General features: G+C 44.8%; 1 protein-coding gene across 4 annotated transcripts in view; it reads left to right on the top strand.

The window, feature by feature from the left end:
- KCTD1 (potassium channel tetramerization domain containing 1) overlaps positions 1-22,188 on the top strand; it is a 178,196-nt gene that overhangs the window by 103,716 nt on the left and 52,292 nt on the right. Inside the window, exon 1 of one of the 4 annotated variants that reach the window (XM_045187682.3) lies at positions 5,456-5,602. The exons of the other annotated variants lie outside the window; for them this stretch is intronic. The gene's annotated coding sequence lies outside the window, so the exon portion shown is untranslated. Of the gene's footprint in view, positions 1-5,455; positions 5,603-22,188 lie in introns of those variants that run through there. 4 annotated transcript variants of the gene reach the window in all.

The following is a 22,188-nucleotide window of genomic DNA, read 5'->3' as shown; positions in this document are numbered from 1 at the left end:
AGCATCAAATAATTTGCATTTTATCTAAGTTCATACCAACTTGTTTAGAAGTAAGGTCAGTAAATATTATCTGCACTATGAAGCACGATTGTAATTAGTGTATTACCCTTCGATGCGCTGCTCGGGGTTAGGGAACAGGAAAACAACAAAGTAGGTGGACCGGTCCCACTGTTGAGCAGATCCTTATTTCCAAGAGAACTGAGGGACATTATTTTCGTATTCAGAGAAGAAAAAAGTCGAATTTCTTCCAAATAGGAGCAAGACTACGCAGTAACCTCATTTGTCTTTTCGGCCTACCGTGTTTTAAGAGGACAACATAGAGGAATTCCAAGTCCACAAATAGAGCTTTGCCAGGCGTGCTTTCATTCTTCAAACTTCTTAGCCCCAGTATTGCACTTACTGTGTCCTCACACCAGAATGCAACCTGCCCTAGGTTTTGAGCAAAAATCAAATACATGATATCACAGAAATTAATGAGGCCTAATCACATGCCAGTAAAGTATTTGAAAAGTTTCACGAATTGCAAAATTGAGTTCCTTTGACACAAGTAGAGGACCACGATGGGGGGGAAAAATGGTGGCTTCAGTAATTTGTTCACATCAGAAGGGAAGGTGGGTGTGCCCAGCTTCCAGTGGATGAGTCACGAAGAGAGCTGAGCTGCAGATCTTGCAGATCAGGTTCGATGCCTATGTGGTAGAAGCAGTAAGCAAAATCGAGACTATTTGTTCAGTGCTTATGCCCTTAGTCACAGCCGGTTTATAAGCTATGTGGAAGTCAGATTTGAATACGAAGATAACATTTCTCTTATCACAGTCTGAGCTAGGTCAGGGAACTTCATTGAGACTTACCAGGTGGTTTCCATTGTTCAGCTCAGCTCAGGGTCATCTCCTTTAGGAAGTCTTCTCTTGCCTCCCCAGACTAGGTTGGGTGCCCCTTGTCCATGGTAGTGACACTCTGTAAGATTTCATACTTTCCTCAAATTATGTTTATGTGTCTCTCATGTGCCTTTCATGTTTATATGTCTCTCTTCCCAGATAGTGTATTACAAATAGCAACTAATAATTTCTGAAGTTTTCATTAAGTATTCAAAAATAATAGTAATAGCCACGTTAGCATATTTATATTTAAAAATAACTTCCAAAAATAATAAACTAGGGAAAAGAAAAATAAAGTAGTTAAATTAACACAAGCCTAGTTTAACAGGAGAAAAACCAACTTAATATGCGCAGAGGGGAGAATAATAATATGATGCTCAGATCATAAAATGAGGCTCAAAGAAATGATCGAACCAGGCACCTTTTAAAACTTTTTACACACATATGCAATAAATTTATGAGAAACTGACAGGACAAAGAAAGTTAAGTGCTCATTAGAAAGGAATCTAGGCCAGGTTTATGGGCATCCCTTAGTGAGGAATTTAAACGAAGTAGTAGATTAGAAAAGAGGCAGGAAGATCGGATTACAGACACTTTTCAGGCTGAGTCGTTTCGCTGGAGCAGTCGTGTCCTCCAGGTGCGAGGACACCTTTCACAAGGCAGATCTGTGTCGTGCATTCAAGGAGACGAGGGAGGGTCAAGACGCCCCTTCTGGCCACCTCCACTCTTCTAACTTAAATTCAAAGTAATCACCGTGCCAGAATGGGATATTTTGGGGTGGCTTGTCTTGGGCCCCAACAAAATGTAACGTGTTGTTATACATCCTCTGTGAATGTTAGTAAATGGAAAACCCAGGACTGCAAGCCAGGTCTCTCACTCGTCCACTCACTCAACCAATATTTATTGAGCCCCTACTATGTGTTAGTCACTGATGACCCAGCACAGAACACAACAGGTCTCATTTCTCAAGGACTTCACATTTAAGAGGGAGTGACAGACATTAAAACTTAACAAAACTATAATTAAAATAGACTGAAGTGACTGGATGGCTCCTCCCTCCTGACATGCAGTCTCCTCCTCCGGTCGGTTGGGTCCCACCCATCCAGGAGCAGGCCCCACCCACTGGTCCCTAGCACTGAGTGATCCCATGTAGGGGCTCCGCGTGGGTCAGAGCAGGTGCAGCTGTGACTGGCCTCCACTCTCCTACATCACGTGGTAGTTTGGATGAGCCACATCAGATTTAGTGTTTCCCTGATCAAAATATTGAGGGACGGATGGGTGAACTGTATAGAATAGAGGTGCGCACCGTTCCTTTAAGAACTCAGAGTGGATGACACACCTGACCACCTCACCTTGGTAGGTGGGGTGAGGTAGTGGAGGCCCAAAGGGACTGAGTCGAAGAACCTGGGCCAGAGTCGGGAACTGACCGTCGTCCGTAGGCTCAGTGTGTCTTTCCTGGGTGACAAAGCCCTGTCTCCTCAAAACCTTGCCAGGTTTTGTGTCAACGTTACGATGAGGTTGCTTCAGACTTGATTCCGTTGGTTCTCAGCCTGGCGAGGCTCTCCCTGCCAGGAAATACTGCCCCAGTGGCTGAGGGGGCGAGGTCTTTTGGGGGTCAGAAAAATCTGCCTTTCTCCACCCCCCCTTGGAAAAGAACGCAGGTAAGCTATTGATGGAATCAAAAGAAAACATTAGCATAGGGAGGCACTTCTTTGTGAATAGCTGGTCCGCTTTTGTGGTGTAGAAGAACTGTGGGATTAGCATTTGAGAGGGAGGGATCAGTCGGCCAGCCTCCTGCAGGCTACACAGGGCTGAGCTGTATCCTAACCTCCCTGGGCTTCCTCACGCGCAGGCACCTAAACCCATTGATGGGAAGCCCCGTTCCGCAGGGCGGCTGTTACAGGAATACCTGATCCGGTGACCTTTAGAATCCCTTCTCCCCTAAGAACCTTTGATTCTCTCCTGGCAAGAATGTCTGCAAATCAGTTTTTGACAAATCAAATATTTGTAGATTAGACAGCAGTATTTACACTGAGGGAAATTGTGTTTTTAGAGCCCTTGTTTGTCCTTGATATGATATCGGTCCGGCTGTTTAAAGTTAAACATACCTTGGTACTAACAGTGTCTGTTGCCATTTCCAGTTGGAACTCATGTTTTATATTGGAACTTACACGCACACACACACACACACACACACTGTCTTTTTGCAATATTCAACTTAAGATGATGTATAAAGTAACGAATCTGACTCAATGTATTTCAACCTGTGATTAAAATTTTGTAATTGATTTAGGGCTATTTCATCTTTTATAAAATAATTTTAATTACATACAGTTGGCATACACATTAGTTTCAGATTACAACATGGTGATTAAACATTTTACAAAAACTAAGAGTGAAACTTAATATTTTCATGATGTTTATTCCTTCTGTTTTTTACAAAAGTCCATTCTTGAGACATTGTCTCTTTGGCTCACTGCCCTGTTGCCCATGCCTGGCACAGTGGTTGGCACACTTAAGGTGCTCAAAAGTATTTGTGGAAACATGCAAATATTTTAAATAACATTTTAAGGTAAATTTATAATCTTTGCCTTCCTAGCCCTGAGCAGAAAGGCTCTTAAGTATTTTACCTTACTTGAAAAAATTAAGACTAACTCTTTAGATGTCAAGGGTAGAAACAAAAAGCTTCCCAATAGCCCTTAATGGGGAAAAACCACCTTTCCTTAAACATGTGTTGCATACCTACTGTGTGCCCAGCACTGTGCTGTGCCCTGAAGGTTAAGTAATGTTTCCTTCTGCATGTGTTCCAAATTTCATTTGTCCTCTCCTGTCGATTTCTCAGCACACAGTGGGAATCATCCGCACCCCAGTTCCCCACCAGCCACATGAGATGCGGTGGTGGTCACCGTGCTGTGCTAGCGCGGGTGCGGGTCTGACTGGCAGGTTGTGCCCTCTGGGAAGGGGAGGGACAGGTCTAAAGATCCACTTGCCTGAAGTCACCAAACCTGTACTGCAGCCTTTTCTGTGCTTTTGGTCTGGACCATTCTTCCCCTCTCTGCCTCAAGCAGACTCAGATTTTCTCTCCGTTCCCCTTCCCCTCTAACCCTCGTTTCTCCTCCCCTTTTCCCCGGCTCAGCCTCCAACCCCATAGCAACTCAGAGAAACCCTTTTATGAAGGTACACATTTGATTTCACGGAAGCATCCAGTATTTAGTGTTTGCTCAAATTATAGAATTAACAGTGCACAACTGAGAATTTCTTAGGGTGGAAACTCCCCAACTTCCGGGGGTCAGTGTGATAGTTTGGGTTTAGGAAAAAGAGTTCTTTTGACTTTGTCTTTCTGTCTGTCCAGCTGCCTACCTTGGGTTTTTATGGTTGTTGTTTGGCCTCTTCTCACTCTCCTAGGTTAATTTTATTAATATTAGGACACATCATCTACTGTTTTAAGAAATATCAATTACTTGTATGAGATTTGAGCACGGACTCTAGCCACCTTTTTGCTTGTTCACAGCCAGGGAAAATAAAGTCAGCTCGCTCACAGTTGTCCATGCTGCTAGGGAACTCACGTCTGTTCTGGCTCAAGCACTATCTCCTTGGGTTCACTTTCATTTAAACTTAAAAAACACGTTCCAAGAGGGCAAAGTACAGTTAAGGAAAGGATATAAATGTACCGGCCTGTTTTTCCTTCTTGGTAATTTTTTTCAACCACTATATTTCTCTTGGTTCTTATGTTATCTTCCCTTGGGCTTTACTCTCTGTTTTCACTTGAGTGGGGTGCAGAGAGAACAGAGAAAGGAAGAAGGGTTTTGATCTGAGAAACGTGGTATAGGGCAGTGCACGAGCAAAGCCCAGAGACAGAAAAGAGCATAGATATTCCAGAACATTCCAGAACAGAAAGGAGATGTGTGGGCTTTGTGCAGAGAGAGGGTTAGGGAGGTGGTGAGAGAGAAAGCTGAAGGGCTCAGCAAGGACCCTATGGCGTGTCTGGTCCACGTTCGGGTTTCAAACCTCCTGTTGTGGTGTGGGCAATTATGGACGGCTTTCAGCGGAGGACAGGATACACCTGGTTTGTTTTTTTTTTTTAAACAGGTTCTCCTCAGTGGAGATGTGGTCCATGGTTGCAAAGGAACTAGAACGAGGGTGGAGACTATGTTGTCTAAGGACTAAGATGGCAGTAGCGGAGGTCGGAGGAGGTAGAGGTCACAGGACACGGACATGGGTGTTGGGGGACGGAAGTGTTCTGGCATGGACGGGCGAATGGAGGTGCTGCCTCCTGAAACGGCCACTGCAGGGGACCCACGGGTGGGAGGGGCATGGCGAGCTCTGCTTTAGAGATGTCGAATTTGGAAGTTCACCAGTTTATAGATAACGTGGCTACTTGAGATGGATTATTTTGCTTAGAAAGACATTGTAGTGGGAAAATACAAGAGGACCCCCAAGAAACGTGAATCTTCAGAGGCAAGGCAGAGAAGGAGTTGCTGGCATAGAGCCACAAGGGAGGGAGGGGGGCGGGCCGGAGGGGAAGGAGGGCGCTCTGGGGCACAGCCGAGCCCAGGGAGTGGTCGGTGTGGTTGCTGTAGCTGAGCCTTCCGGTGCGATGAGGCCTGGGTGTGTGTCTTCTGGCTTTACCAGGAAGCCTTGCGTGTGTGGCCTCTGCGGGGCAGTTTTGTGAGGTGATGGGCAGGGAGCAAAAGTCACACTGGAGTGAGCTGAGGGAGCAGTGAGAGGTGAGGAAAGGGAACAGCCAGCGGAAAGGGAGGGAGGAGGCTTCTCTCCCAGGTTTGACTGCCGGAAAGAGAAACAGAGAGGGAGGGGGAGAAAGAGGGAGGAGCCAGGGGGAGGTGGGGGTTGGAGATGAGTTTGTTGGGTTTCTGTAGATTTTGTATATTTTTAAGATGGGAGAGACCTGGACATGTTTACAGGATGATGGGAGGGAGTCAGAGGACGACAAGGACAGGTGGTGGCAAGATCTGCAGGACAAGTGGAGTGACTAGCTTGGCTTGTTTTACTAATATTTTATTTCCTTTTCTAACACCATGGAAAGAAAGATTGGCCCAGGCTGGACTCAGACAGCCCTGCAGCCTCAGCTCCCTGAATTCTCCTCGTAGCCCCCTCCTGCATTCAGTGTCCCCTGGGGAGTCCAGATTCCTGGTCCTAAGGGATCTCGCCTCTCGTTTAAAGGATGGTCCTGTTTCAACCCTGTACAGAAGCCAGACACACACCGAGGGGAGGCTCAGCTGCGTAGCAACACCGACCACGCCCTGAGCTCCAGGGCTCCTGGGCCCCTGGGCTGTGGCTCCGCTGTTCCCCTCCCCCGCCTGGCTGTATGCCAGGAACTCCTTCTCTGCCCCGCCTCCTCCCCGTTTAGGAGGGGTACCTGAACATCCTTTGTATTTGAACTGAGTCAGTGACGAAGTGGAGGATCAAGTTCAAGGCAGAGGCCCATTTAATTGAAAGAAAGGCTAGATAAAATGGGAACAATGTCTGGAAATGTTTCTCAGACCAGAGGAAGAACGGATGAGTTGCATTCTGTGCAATGAACATGCTGGGTCTTGAGTTTCTTGGAATTCTGACAGGCTCTTGTTAGTATCATTTAACTGATTTGAAGTGTCACGCCTGTATGCCCAGAGAGACAATTTCTAGACTTTGTTCTGAGTTGGGCTTGAGTGAAGTAGATGTTCATAAGGGAAAAAGACAACCTTCTGTTTAACTGTTTTTTTTCTGGGAAAAAAATTACTGTGATTTACAACATGTAATTTTTTCTTAATGAACTTTATTTTTTAGAGCAGTTTTAAGTTCACAGCAAAATTGAGCAGAAAATTCAGAGAATGCCTGTATACTGTGTTTTTCAGACTATAAGACACACTTCCTCCAAATTTGAGAGGAAAATGGGGGTGCATCTTATAGTCCGAATGTAGCTGACCTGGCTCCCTGGGGTGGGGGGTGGGGCGACAGTGGCGCAGGGGTTTTTTTCCCCCTATTTTCCTCCTCTAAAACCTGGGTGCGTCTTATAGCCCCAAAAATACGGTACACCCTGACCTGCGAATGTACTTCCTCCCCTCCTATCAGCATCCCCACAACGGAGGGCTGGTACATTGTTAGAGGAGATGAACTTAGCACCCAGACGCCACAGTTCACATTAGGGTTCCCTCCCGGTGCTGTGCGTGCAGTGGGTTTTGACAAGGGTACAACAGCGTGTGCCCATCACTGTAGTGTGGTACGGAGCAGTTTCACTGCCTGAAACTCCTCTGTGCTCCGCCTGTTCACCTCTCCCTTCCCTGCACATGTTTGCGGTAGTCCTCTTCCGGGTAAGCAAAAATGAAGATCTTGACAAAGCCTTAATAATAGCTTTGTTTTGGTTTGAGTACCTTTGTACACAAAGGAAAATTCAGTCACAGACTGGAGTTATGACTTTAAAGCAGTGATTTTCAACCTTTTTCGGCTCATGGCACACGTAAACTAATTAATAAAATTCTGTGGCGCACGAAAAAATATTTTTTTGCCCATCTGACAAAAAATTGGTATAATTTTTATTCATTCACACCAGATGGCTATTGTGTTGGCTGTTGTTTCTTCTTTGACAACCTACGGGAAAAGAAGCCAGTGCCCCTGAAAACAGTCAGGTATCGCATGTTTTAAAAATTCTTGCAGCACACCGGTTGAAAATCGCTGCTGTAAAGCAGTGACATCTAGATTCCAGCTTTACTCTTCTCTCTGTAAGTATTCCTTGCCCCCCTTTCTGAGCTCTCAGCAGTGAACATTGCACCAGAAGCTTTTTTTCTTACCTCTTTGGGGGGTGGAGGAGAGGGTAGAACAACCTGCCCTTGACCTTGGCCTCCAGCTGAGGATGATTTCTGGCCTCTCCTGTGGATTGCAGTGCACCTTTCTGTTCCCAGAGGGCTGAGGAGGGGAAGCTGTGGCTTCTCGAATGTACTGACAACAATGTTTGTGGCAGGGACGCCTTGAGAAAGAAAGAGAAAGGTGTTTTGGTGATTAAGGGGTTAAAGCACTGGAGTTCGGGGCTCTGCTGTTTACTCATCGCTACTTTGTACAGAAAAATGTGTTGCTTTGAAGCTTAGGGAAACCGGTTAACTGTAAATTCTGACTTTCGGAAGTTGCTGGGAAATGCACAGGGTGAATTGGACCAAGATACCAGTTCTTCAGGGAAGGGCCCCCTCTGCTTTAAGCTTCTTTATCTATCTGCATAGCGTTCTCATTAGCAGTCTTTACCCAGCTCTCTTCCCAGCATCCCGCCGGAGGCCTTGGAGGAGGCGCGAATGAAGCAGGAATCGCTTCTCCGGTGTCACGGTGCACCACTGCCTGACCTGTGCTCCTTCTCGTTTACCAGCATTCATGTTTACCTAGTGCTTTGCTGTTGACTATTTAGACTCGTCAGATTTGATGGGCTGGTTATGTTTTCTAATGCTTAGTAAAACGTACTTCTTAAAATTATTTAGAAACAGGGTAGTAGCCATCTACATGCACCCTAAAATAACCCCGCGTCTCGGCTGGTTGGGAACAGCCATCCACCACAGCCTCATAGAGCCGGCGGGGCTCCCCAGGTGCCCTGAAGTTGTGATGGGCAGCCCAGGAGGCTCATTATGCATGCGAGAGGGGGTGCCCCTCCTCCACGTGTGGAAATGTCAAGGAAGGGCTGCTCCCTTGCTGGTCTCTCTCCCATTCAACTCGCTCACAGTTTTGTGCATCCTTGGATTTTTCTTTTCCATCCAGAAGAAAATTCTGTTAATGGCTGTCCTCCTGTCCCCAGGACTGTGAACTGAGGGCCCCTGCCCTGTGGAGATGGGGGGCAGTTAGAGATATTTAAATAATATCCATGTATCTCAACTACCCTTCACTAAACACCTAGCACAGCTGTAGAGGGTCTGGAAGTGGCAGCGATCCACCAGACTGACTGATGTTCTGGGGGTAGTGAGCCAGACTAAAAGGGGAAATAGGTAACAGCAAGAAAATATGATAGAGTAGTAATGTCCTCCAGGAGAGAAAACAAAGGGACGTGACAGGTGGTTGTGGGCGAGCGGGGCTGCTTAGATGGGGCCTTCGGGGAAGAAATCTCAGAGCCACGAAGAACCTTCCAGGCAGAGGAAATAGCTTGTGCAAGAGTTTTGGGAACTCCTTGGGAAATACCAAGTTAATGCAGTCTAACTCTGGGATGCAAAGAAGGGAATGAGGTGGAGCTGCCAGTGGGGCCTCCCTGGAGACAGCGGGGAGTCAGGAACACTGGCTTCATGGGGTAGTCTGATCGCGGAGGTCAACCCAGAAATGCAGCGGACTGCAAAGCGGACCAGACCCGAGCATGTGGGCCCTTGCAGTTGACCATGAGGCCCCAAGCAGGTGATGTAATCTCCACACTGCATCTGCTCTGTGAGGATATTAGCAGCCCTGCCTCCTGAGGGAGGTGTCTGTAGGCCCAGCAGTATCTTCCTTAACCCCTAAGGCCTCTGGAAAGTCATTACTGGTGGAAAGAAAGTTGCATTGAGAAATAAGCCAAGACTGTAAAAGTCGGTGTTGGGATAATTCTGTCCCCCCCCCCCCCCCCCCCCCCCCGGAATCCTCAGAGGAAGGCTCTGGAGACTCCTTCCTAGGAGAGAGATGTTTTAGGGGAATGAACTCTTGATATTTTCTTTCTTTCCAGAGGACCTTTTGGGTGGAGTTCCCCCAGGCAGTACTTACTGACAGTGAGATCTAGGCATTTGTTTGAGGAGGAGTAGAAGTTGTGGCTGTAACAAATAACTCTGGAAGGGCGTATGTGGTGTGCCTTTGGATATTTTTAAATTCCAAAAAGTTTTATAAGTTAACACAGGTACATGTTAAAATTTTAAAGTATACCATGAAAAATAACCTTGCCTCCTACTCCTGACTCAGTTCCCCATTTTCCTCCCTAGAGACAAGCACTGTTACATTTTCTTAGAAATGCAGGTATTTAACGTGTGCCTTCAAACAAATTGCATGCATCCCATATGCTTTTTGAAAGGCAGAGCTTGCTTAACCGTCTGAGTGTGTGGTGGTTGCCCAGAGGTTTGGAAGGAGTAAGACGAGATAGAAAGAAGATGGAACCATGTTGTGGGGGTGTTGATTCCTGACCATGAGTGAATTTGGGGGCTCACATAAATAATAGAAATCATGGCCAAGGGAAAACATAAAAATCGTGCACACAGAAAGATAAGCTAATTCTGTCTGCAGAGTCAGAATGTTTTGGAAATACAATGGGGCCTAGAATATTCTTGTTATGTATACCCTAGGGGGATGTTTTGGTGTCTTTTATTCTTTATCTCACCAAAGCCTGAAATTGGTGGGGGAATCCTGTGGCACCTTCCCCTTGACACCCCTGGAAGGCAAGTGTGGTCTGCGAGTAAGGGACACATGCAGACTCTAGGGACAAGCAGGACCCCCTGCTAGAACGTGGGCAGGTTACACAGATGAGGTTCAGCATCCTAATCCAGTTGTCAGGGTGAGTACCTCACCTCCAGGCAGGGAAGCGGGACCACCCGGGCATTCTCATTGGCATTAGAAGCCACTCAGATAACAGTCAAGAAGCTCCTAAGTTGGCACCTCCCTGCCCCCACCCTTGTGACCAGAGCCACTCCTGAAGCCCTGAGAGCCTGTCCTGGACTCCAAATAATGTCCAAATTTTCTTACAACAGCCCCTTGAGACATTGAAACATTGATTCTTATCCACATATTATAGATGTAGAAATTGAGTCTTATAATAGGCAAATCCCTTGTCAAGTTCAAAGAAAAAGGAAGTCATTGTGCACAGTTAACTTTCCTCAGAGCAAGTGAGGGGAAGCTCTGGCTGGGCAGTAGCGGGTGTCCGTGCACACACAGGGCTCCCCGGCCGGCGAGTCTGGGAACAGTGCCATCATTTTGGAAGCCCTAGATGAAAAACCCATTTAACTCCATGTTTTCCAAGTTGTTTTGATCAGTAACTCACCACCTTCTCCACCTGGTAATATCTAACAGTACTATTCCTCATAATATTTGGGGGCCACACAAGTCTACCACATCACCAGGAAAAAATGGAATTGTTTAGTAACTTAAAAAAATACACGTCTGTGAAAGTCTATCTGTACTATTTAAAGTAACTTCGCTCTAATTATTTTACCTGTAATAATTTAGAAACTGCTGAAGGCACCCACACAGCCGTCAGCTACCAGTACGATTTTCTGATTCCTGGAGCAGAAGCAGCGCACAGACACGGTGGGAGGTGCTTGAATTCTGCTGTAGGTCTCGGCCACCTACTGGCTTTGCGACTGGACCAAATTACTTACCCTCTGTAAACCTCAGTTTCTCCGTCTGAAAAGGATGCTAATTACTACTTTATGGTCATTGCAAAAATTCAATGAATTGATTCACATAAAGCACTTGGCACAATGCCTGCCATGTAGTAAATGCTCAGAAAATACTAACCTTTATTATTCACGAGCTCCATGCAAATTTGCTGTTCAGCCCAGGCTGGTAGATAAGATTCTTGTCTCAGGGATAGATGCCGTCGAGATTTGGTTACACTTGAGAAAATTAGAGTTGGCTGTAGCGTCCAGTCTTAATGTAACTGGAGAAAAACTGCGCCCTATTGTATTCGTTTCCTAGGGCTGCCGCAACCACCGACCACAGACTAAGTGCTTTAAACAGCTCAAACAACAGGAATGGGCTCGGAAGGCCAGAAGTCACACTGTCTCCAGGGCTGGTTCCTTCTGAGGGCTGGGAGCTCAAGTCTGTTCCAGGCCTCTCTTTAGCTTCTGGTGGTTGCTGGCCGTCTTCAGCGTTGCGTGGTTTATAGGCGCCTCACCCTGATCCCTGCCTCACACTCACATGGTGTTCTCCCCGTGTGCTTGCCTGAGTCCAAGTTTCCCCTTCTTGTAAGGACACCCGTGCTATTGGATTAGGTCCCACCCTACTTTAGCGTGACCTCATCTTAGTTAATCACATCTGCAAGGACCCTGTTTCCAAATAAGGTCACATTCTGAGGTGCAGGAGGTTAGGACTTTCGGGGGACACAGTCCAATCCACAACTGCCCTGTAGCAGGTCCGTCCCAGTAAGAGCACGCAAGAGGAAAGATTTGGTCGTACGCAGTCAGGAAATTTTGTGCTTGCTTTTTTTCCCCCTTAGAACTATTTTTTCAATCATCTTTACACAACAGAATGCATCTATTTTAAGTGTGCAGTTCAGTGAGTTTTGACAAATGCATATAGCCATGTAACCATCACCCCGATCAAGGTATAGACCACTCCCGTCCTTCCCCCACCCCCGCACCCCAGCCTCGAGGGAGTCACTGTAGATTAGTTGTCATAGCACCTTTCCTAGCATTTCATATAAATGAAATTATACAGTAAATATATACATATTCCATGCTGGCTGGATTTTTCTGCTTGTGTCTGCTTTTAAAGCAAGCCGTTGATCTGCAGGAATCCTTACTATGCCCATGGTCCTATGTTAGACACCTCATACCTTCATTAAATCCTTGCATCAGCCTTGTGAGCTAAGTATTCTTTCCTCCATTTATAAAAGGAGGCATTTTCTCTGATTGCTGCTACCTGGAAAATGGGTTTAATTGAGGAAAAGTTGAACGTTTGCCAAGATTGGAGCTTCATAATATTGGAATATGCCTGTAATAGCATTTTTAGTGAAGTGTTACAAGGCCATTGTACAGGTGATAAGAGATTGTGATGTTGGGTGTTGAGTATGGTGCCTGACACACGCTGAGGCCTCAGAGTGCCACTTGTCATTACCGGAGGACTCAGAAGCTGTCACAGCTGGAGCCCCCTCTGTTATAACCCAGGCCCCAGCTCTTCGCCCCTCAGAACCCGGGACAGTCCTCCCCCAGAGCAGGGTGGGCCCTGCAGAGGGAGGGTGGTCCTGCCCCCTCTTTCATTCTACGCCCCTAACAGGGTTGCCTTTTATGCTTTTCATCTGCGACTAAATTGTAAGCTTTCCCTGAAAAGAAAAGATTCCCCATGAACAACTGTGGGCACTGCCCTGGAGGAGTTCTGCCTCTCGGTTTGGGGCAGGAGAAGGTTTAGTGCCCTCGGATGGTGGCAGGCCACTGTGGGAGCATGGCACCCAGCCCTGCAGACTTACAGCCTTCAGGAAATCGACAGGAGGTGCCAGCCCACCATGGAGCTACAGTGATGTTCTGGTTCAACGCGGGGCTGTTCTTACCCATCTGAGTATTTCCAGTGCCAGCCAGGCTGGAGTAAACGTTTGCAGGACACATCAGTTCATCGTTCCACACTGTCGTGTTTGGGACACATAAAGCATGTTAGAGCTAAAACATGGAATTGGTTAGCACCATCTTCTTATCAGTTATGTTAGTTTTGGGGTTCTCTTTAAGTTCCAATCTGTCCTATTTTTTTCATTCCTTACCCTTCATATCAGTTTTCAAATATGTGTGATGAAGTCTATTAGCAGTTGTGTTGACATCCACCTCAAACTGAATCTTCACATTGTCTTCATATAAATCTCGAAAAGGTAGTAATTTCAGTGTAAGTGGCAATTAAAAAGCAAGAATCATATTTAATAACCTCTACAGGGGTGCCTGAGGTACTCTGTCGTGGAGCCGTAGCAAATACTGCTCGTCATCAATAATGTAGATGAGCTGTTATCTGACTTCCATTTAGTTTCACAAGGTTGCACAGGACTCCGGTTCTCTCCGGGGAGGTGGCGGAGAGGAGTCTGCAGGGCGCACGTGTGCCTCGAGGCAGACTGCCCGGCCCTTCTCAGCTAGGGGCTCTGAGCCACCTTCCTGAGCCTCGTTTTTTTTTTGGCGGGGGGGAACATCACGCATCAGCACTTTCCCAGTCCTGAGTTCATTAAAATATTAATATGCAGATTTTGTTACAGAGCTGCTAACTCAAATATGATCCTGTGTTACAGATTAATATTAATTTCGTTAAGCGTATTTCAGACTTGACATTGAGGACGTACCCATGCTGTAATTAGGACAGGTACAGTGAATAGACTCCTGTTAGAGAGCTGTCTCATTAAGACTGAATTGAACTGATTTTAACGCTTTCTTACAAATTTTTACATTAAGAGTAACAAATGGCAAACGGTTCCAAATATATAGACTTCAACCTCGAACAGCCACCGTCTCCCTCCACAATAGTTATTTTTACATTTAAAGTATGCTAATTTCTTACCTCTCCCTATCTTCTTCTTTATTACCATCTAACTAAATTATATTAGTGCAACCAAAGATAGCTTTCCAGAGAGAACTGGTAATCACTGTTTAATTTGTTTAACATTTTAATTTTTGTATACCAATTACATGAAATAGGATATCAAGAACGTTATCAGCAGGTAAAATAATTCCAGCGATGGGATTTATTTGAGTCCTAGTTTATATAAATGGTTGAGTGAACATTAACACTCAGGTCACCTGCTCCAAATGGTGGTAAACAGGCCAGCAAGTTAAGTGCCATTATTATGAACTTCATTCGATCACTTTTTAGGGCAGAGTCTCCATTAGAAGGCCAGTGCATTTTCAGATGTAAAGATTTACAATGGTGTGTGTGTGTGTGTTTCAACAGAACCCTTTTCCACAAAATATGGGACTGACTGAGAAATGAGTAGTTAGTATTTTAGCACTACTGTCATACTAGAGTCTCACCATTGCATATTTGTCATACGGAAGAACTGCAGAAAGGAGGGATGTTCTGTATTTCCCAGGGCACTCGAATCCACATGGGAGTGCTTTAAGCAGTGGCTAAGGCCATCGTTAGAGTTAGGAGTATCTGAAGATCTGTTAAAAACTACTTGTGAGGTTTCACGTAATTGTGAAAGTTTGGCAAATTATTCACTGTCTTCATTGAAATAGAAGTTGTACTTACACAATTTGACAATAAAGTAAAATCAGCTTATTATATTTGGTGGTTAATAATATCAAACATTTATCGATACGTGTGTATGTCAGATAATGTGTATTACCTTTCTCAGCAGAAAAGGAATAATTGCAGAGTTTCAGTTTCTGGGTATAGTCACCCCTTCATATCTATGGGGGGATTGGGTCCAGGAAGCCCCCTGCTGCAGGCACCAAAATCTGTGGGTGCTCAAGTGCCAAAGCATATAGCTCATTGCAGAGTGGTGTCTATCAGTGCGTACAGTCGGCCCTCCACACCTGCGAATTCTCGACTGTGGATTGAAAGTAACGTTTTTTCAGTATTATTTTCCATCCACTGTTGGTTGAATTTATGGATGCAAAACCCACAGACAGGAGGGCCGACTGTATTTCTGTAGTGCTGAATACTATGCAGTATAAAATAAGCTGGGATCTCACAGCAAGTTCAGGACCACTGGAAAACAGAGGGAATAAAGAAATAAGAACGCTCCCTGGCTGGGTGGCTCAGTTGATGGGAATGTCATCCTGTATTCCGAAAAATTGCAGGTTCAGTCCCTGGTCAGGACATGTATGGGAGGCATCTGATTGATATCTCTCTCTCTCTCTCTCTCTCTCTCTCTCTCTCTCAAATCAATGAATATATCCTCGGGTGAGGATTTTAAAAAAAAGAAATAAGAATGGTTGCATGAGCGATGTATGTATAGACTGGTATTTTGTAAATATCCCTTACAAATAACCATTAAATTCTTTAAAAATAATTATGTGTTAACTCTTTTAAACTATCATTAAAAATAATAGCTTACTTTTTAAAAAGTTTACTTCAGGCATTAGGTAAATGCTTTTCATAACTTTCCACTTTTTATGTGTATTACTGATTTTTTCACCATTACCATCAAAGGCGTTACCCTCATCGTAACTGTGGGGAGACTGAGACACAGAGCAGTTAAACCGCGTGGCAGGCGCGTGGTGGCTGGCACTCGGATTGAAGCCCGGCCCTCTGGCCTAGCAGCTCACGATTCTGTTCTGCCTCTGTAAATCATTGCCAGTCTGTTGTGATATTTCTCCAAGAAGGATTTATAAAGAGTAGCTACCAATTCATGAGGTTATACCATAAAATATTTTACTTCCTTTAAAAATGTTACTTTTATTACAGAATAAACGTCCACCCAAGTTATCCGTAACACGTCTCAGAGTCCCTGTGTTTGAATAATGTGCTGCTGTGTTGCCGAGTCACCTTGCATGGAGCATTCTGCCTGTCTGAGGCCCGGGTTGGTTTGTTGGTTCCCCTTCTGCTCCTGCTCCCAACACCAGAGTGGGTCTCATACCTTATATGGTGATTGGAGGGAAGGGAAAGAAGTCTGTATGAAGAAAGGTGAAAGACGGGGAGCTCTGAAGCACCCACCTTTTCCATTCTCTCCTGGAATTTGGTATTAAGCCATTCAGCAGTAGTGCCCACTAAATGCCAGGCGCCGTGCTGGAGACTGGGAAACAGAACAAAACACAGCCCTCATCCCCACGGAGCCTGCAGTCTGGTTGATGTCCAGGGTGATGCTGAGTACATTCCATTTGTGAAAACCCTTCATTCTGGATTGGGACTTGGTGGGGTTTGACTCTGCTGCTGATCAGCCCTTCCCCACTTGCCTGCTCTGTCCCTCGTAGCTGCAGGGATCCAGAGCCAGCCCCCCAGGGCTGGTTGGCTGCCGCCTTGTCATTTTTCTAAACCTCAGCAATACCAACCAACACCCCTAACACCCTGCTTCTCCGAGGGTGGACTGCTGACCCTGGAGCTTCCTCACAGCGCAGATGTTTTTACTAGGCAGTATGACAGCACCAGGCTTCTCCTTTTGGGAAGTATGAGGTGTTTACTTTATTTCAAAAAAATCCCTTTCACTGTACTAGAGTTCGATTTTTCTTCAGTTTTCATTTGTGCCTGTTAATGCTATGAGATTGTTTTTCTTTTTATTTGACGGGTAGGATGGGTATGTAACAAATCAAATGGAGATTGAGGGCCATTGCCCTACAGGGGAAAAATCACTGAGATCATTTACTGGAAGGAGATCAGAGCACTCAATTATAGAGCCTTAAGACTTGCTTTGTCATCATCAGTCCTGTTTCTTCATTTTCTCCTGTGTGCAAAAATAAAAAAGTATTTCATTAAGTACTGTGGGGGGTTGATAGGAAAAATAAGGGTACTTATCCACTGACTTCATTCTGATTGTATCTGTAAACTTTCAATGGATGCCTATAATCCTCCATTCGACAGGCTAGAACCATGTATCTGTGAGCTCATTTGTCAGTGAACTTTACATCTGCGTTAAGGATCTACATGGTTCCCTAAAAATTAGGCTTCAACCCCGCCATCTCCAGAAGGAAATAGCACAGAGAGGGATCATTCAGATTTGTTATCAAGAATATCATAGCAAATCGCAAGACCTGGAAAACCTTTTAATCCCTCCTCCTAAACCTGCCTCATGGCTACCCACTTGGAGTGATCAAGTGAGATCCTACTATGGAATAAACAAAGGGAGCTGTGGGCAAGTTCACAGGGATTTGAAACTGACCTCTGAGTACTTTAGTAGACAGGTGCTTTAGTAGGCAGGAAAATGAGGAGATAAAACTAGTCCCATCCACCCCACTTCCCCCAACACACACTGTTTCTTCTTGTCTCTCCTGTATTTTTCCTTCCCATCAATTTCTCTTCCCATCTCCCTCCACATCACTGGCCTTTTGTTCTCACTTTCTGCCCCTCTTCCATTCCCTTTCATCTTCTCGTTCGTTTTCTTAGCCTCTGTACTTGAGCTATTTTCTGTCCCTTTCTTCTCTAGCATTGATCACTTTCCTCCTTAGGCAAAATTTCGTGACCCATCTTACCCCACCACCCGCGCTGTGGCATTATATACCATGTCTGTGGTTCAATAACCATCTAATAAAATCAAGCTGGGTTTTTTAAGAATACCAAAGACATTCTGCCACACGATTTTGCTTCCTGGAGCGGAAAGGCTCTGGTGCGATGCCGTCTGTTGCCACAGGCGAATGAAAGGCCTGTTTTCAGAGCGATCCAAGTCCTGGTGGATCAGACACCAGCAGATTGCTGCAGTCTGAGACAGCACATTTGAGACAGGAGAACGCAGGCTTAGATCCCAGATATTTCCTTCTCACTTTAAATCAGCTAACTTTTTTGACCTTGGGCAATGAATCTACATATTCCTGCCTGTTTTCCTTTGCAAAAGTGAGTATTGGCCTTGCCCTCCTCCCTCTCTGGCCCTTTTAAAAGACTTACAGGTTATGATTGTTTATAAGGTCTTTGGCATTCTGGGATCTGATAGGTAACTACTTCATATGCATAAGGTGCTATATAAATTCCAGGTATGATTTTTTTCCTAATGCATTTCCATTTTTGTACCACACTTTTCTTGCTACTCAGGTTGATCTTTAAGAAGTAGATTTGTTTTTTCACTCTTGTTGGTATTTATTTTAAGATATTTTCCCCAGAACATAGATGTCTCCTTTCTAGTGTGAATATTGTAAAGAATGGCTCATTGCAATAAAATACCAAGGAGGATGATTAAATCGCTGCTGTCTTTATTGCTCATTCACATTCTCCCTAATCTGTGCTGCTTTTTAAAAAAAAAATTTATTGTTATTCAATTACAGTTGTAGGCCTTTTCTCCCCATCCTTCCACCCCACCCCAGCCGAACCCACCTCCCTTCCCCAACTCCACCCTCCCCCTTGATTTTGTCCATGTGTCCTTTATAGTAGTTCCTGTAATCCCCTTTCTCCACCTAACAATAGCCAGGGGGGAGTGGGGAGGGGACAGTGGGGAAAGGAGATTACAGGAATCTGTGCTTTCTATGCTGTCTCCTCTCCTCTCTGGTCCTAAGCAGGAAGGTTCATCAATCAATGTCCCGTCTAAAACATCCCGAGAAATAAGCGCTCCTAACAGGGCTAGCAGTTCAGCTGCAGGCACTGTTGGCCTCCCAGGGTCTCTGGCCACAGTTGAATGACAGCAGACCCAGCTTGGGCCATCTCATAAGGAACAGAGCCAAAGCAGCCCGTTGATTCACTTCCACTTCTGTTTCATACCAGTTCAAATGAGAATAATGTAATTCACATGGGAATAACATAACCAAGAACCAGAATGACCCAAACAGCCAGAAGAGACTCATCTGTGCGGATAAAGATACCCAGTACCAGGTATCACCTAGGAGAAGCCTTGCTGGCAAACCACTGGACCTGTGGCATGCCTCTCAACACAACACACCAGCCCCGGCTTCTGGGGTGGAATAAGCGTTGAGACCGCTTCCCTCAGTCGCCCCATTCTTTTATTACTCAGTGTGTCTTTTTGAAAAGATGACACTGGTTCTGCATATAAGGGATTCTTACTTTACTAAAAAGCATCTGTTGTATATTACATCACCAAAACAGTTCTTTTTCTGTTTTGTAGGGGAATCTGAAAAGAGATATCTGCTTTCATTTCAGACGGCTCTAGTATTTTAGAACAATGCAAGTTATAAATAAACAAGACTCCAGTGAAATGGGACGAAGTAAAGAATCTCTCTGAAGGAGGCCTTCTGCTCTCCAGCAGCATATGTTGTTGGCCGTTTCCTCCTGTCAGTAAGGCAAATAAAAAGCAGTGGTGATTAAAATTAACCTTCCTAATCAGCCAGAGAAAGTGCTGTGATTGTTGAGAGATCCCTCTGTGTTGGCTTCTTTGGGTTTGGTTTTTTTTTTCACCGATACTTTTGAATGCCTTTCAGCTGATGACCACATCTCCCTTCTTTCAAAGGGATTTTAAATTCCAGTTCTGACCTCCTAAAATGCTAACTTTCTTAAGACATTCGAATCTCTATGGCTTACGCTTTTTAAAATCATAAAATTGTAGAAAAATCAGGACTGAAAAAAAAAGTGTGATAGACCAGCTGATTCAACTGCATGTATTATAAATGGGCAAACACGAAGTGAGAGACGAAAGAATTTGCCAAGGCCGCATAGCTCATCAGTGAGCTGGTCCAGGCCAAAACATGGGTCTGTGTTGTCTTGAATCCTCGGGAAACTTTCTGAATTTAGAAACCTCGACCGATGTCAGCACCACAAGAAGCACTGCGACTGCCTTCCTCTTTAAAAGGCAATTGGGTCAGAGTTGGGAGTGCGATCCTTGTAATGGGGAATTACCAAATATAGGTATGTCTTAATTTAAAATAACGTGCCCTGGATTCATAACACTGAGAATGGTGTGATCCTCGCTATACCAAACTCTCACTTGCCCCCAAAATGATCCCCTTCGGGGTGTCAGTAAATAATTTAAAGCATAATTTGATTTAAAAAGATTTTATTTGCATGGGGATCTCCTGCCATCAGGAATTCCCTGTGTGCATACACTCTCAACTCCCTAAAAAGGTGACTTCCTCGGTGCCCTGCCCAGCACCAGAGAGAGCAGCTAGCCAACATTTTCTAAATGAATGAACAAGAAAGCAAATAAACTTTTTGAACACACCTACTATGCAAGTTAGAGTGAGTTAGCATATTTACAAACCTGCGTATCTTAATTTTTTAATTTTTTTATGCAGATGGGCCAATAGGCATCTAAGAATCTTAAGAAGAGGTTCCCAGGGACTCAATTAAGGTTAGAAGGAATTTAGCTGTTGACACTGCTGGACAAGGAATTTTTATGACCACATCCAAAAAGTCAATAAGCCAAGTTTATTGTCTATTTAGAGGCAGATGTGCCCTGTAGTTAACATCTAGGAGTAGCAGTTAGGGGAGTAAATAACATGCCAGGTCTCTGTGGTGGGGAACGAGAGTCAATGGTGGGGGCAGGAGCTCACTTCCTGGGCCTGCTGGCTCTTGCCTTCTGTGTGACCACTGGCCATCCTTGTAACCCTCTAGCCATGTGTCCATCCCGGAACAGACCAGCGGGAGGAATGCGGAAGGACTAAGACAAATCTCTCCCTCGTCTTGTGAAGGCAGAGCATGGATAGCCTAGTAATGGAGAGTGGTAACCTCATCCTGGTACACAATGTCTAGTGTGTAACTATCCCCGTAAATTCATTACTGGGTAATTACAGGCTGAGCTCCTTCACCTCAGAGTCAACTTCCTTCTCTGTGAAATGGTGATAATACTTAACACTGTGCAGAGGTTTCTGATTTCAGACTGCAAAGCCCTCTGTGAGCTCTAGCTACTGCTTCATTGCCAGCCTTCGCTGCTTGCATTCTCCACCCGAGAGTGCGTGTACAGAACACCGGCTTCTCTAAACGCAGGTGTGCGTGGATAGCTTTTATCATCTTACTCTTGCTGTGTTTTAGGTCTGGGAATGGAGGGGAGCTGGGGGAGCGGTCAGATGACCAGGCAGGGTGGAAACCATAGGCTCCAGCCCCTTTCTTTCAGTATCAAACTAAATAGACTTCTGTGTCAGCTAAATATGACTTACCATGACCTGAGGCCCATTTAATTTTCTGTTCCACATATTTCCTCTCTGGAAAGAAAGGAAAGGAAAGGAAGCATTGTCCCTACATTCAGTTTTATTTCTGTATTCTTTATTCACTCCTTCACTTAAAAATGTCCCCCCAAAAATCCTGATTATGAAGGTAAAATATAGCAGCATGCCAAGTGTTAGTTGATTTAATTGGGCAATAAGTTCCTCCCTTTTTAAAAGTAGCATTTTTTAAAACTTCAAAACTAATAAATGTTCAACACCATAAAGCACAAAAGAATAAAAACACTACCAAAATTTGCTTGCAACTTCATCACCTGGTCCTAATCCCTAGTAATATTTGGTGTGTTTGATTCCAGAGTTTTTTATTGTTACATACTCATACTTTTGCAAAAATGGCCTTTCTGTTTAGAACCGTTACAGAGACCGCTTTCACTTCAATGCTGTTTTCATTGTTAAGAAAGTAGTAGCATTTATAGTTGAGCTAGAGTGTGTATTTAAAAGTACTCTGTGAGCCCTGACCAGTGTGGCTCAGTTGGCTCAGTGTCACCGCGAAAAGCGAAAGGTCGCTGGTTCAATTCCCAGTCAGGGCACATGCCTGGGCTGCAGGTTTGTCCTTGTCGGAGAGTGAGAGGCAACTGGTCAGTATTTCTCACTCACATGGATGGTTCTCTCCTTCTCTTTCTCTGTCCCTTCCCCTCTCTCCAAATAAAATCTTTAGAAAAATAAATAAAAATACTGTGGTGTTTCAAGTACATTTAAAAATCCAAGAAATCTAATTAAAAAATTAATCCAACTCTAAGAAACAGCAAAGTCTATCAAAATGTTCTCTTTTCAAGTTCACTTTCCTTTTGGGGGGGAAAAAAAGCGGAGAAATTTTGTCAAACAGTCATTCTTTTCATGATCCCACCTTGGTAATCTAATAAGGGAGCTTCCCAGCTACATATTTCGTCAGGAAAAAGAAAAGAACAAAGAGGCATGTTGAGGGCACTCGCCGCATGTCCGGCAGAGGCCGTGCACGGAAA

The sequence above is a fragment of the Desmodus rotundus genome, chromosome 10 (genome assembly GCF_022682495.2).
Source record: "Desmodus rotundus isolate HL8 chromosome 10, HLdesRot8A.1, whole genome shotgun sequence".
Lineage (NCBI taxonomy): Eukaryota > Metazoa > Chordata > Mammalia > Chiroptera > Phyllostomidae > Desmodus > Desmodus rotundus.
Note: the sequence above shows the minus strand (reverse complement) of the source record. Positions and strands in the feature narration are given on the sequence as shown.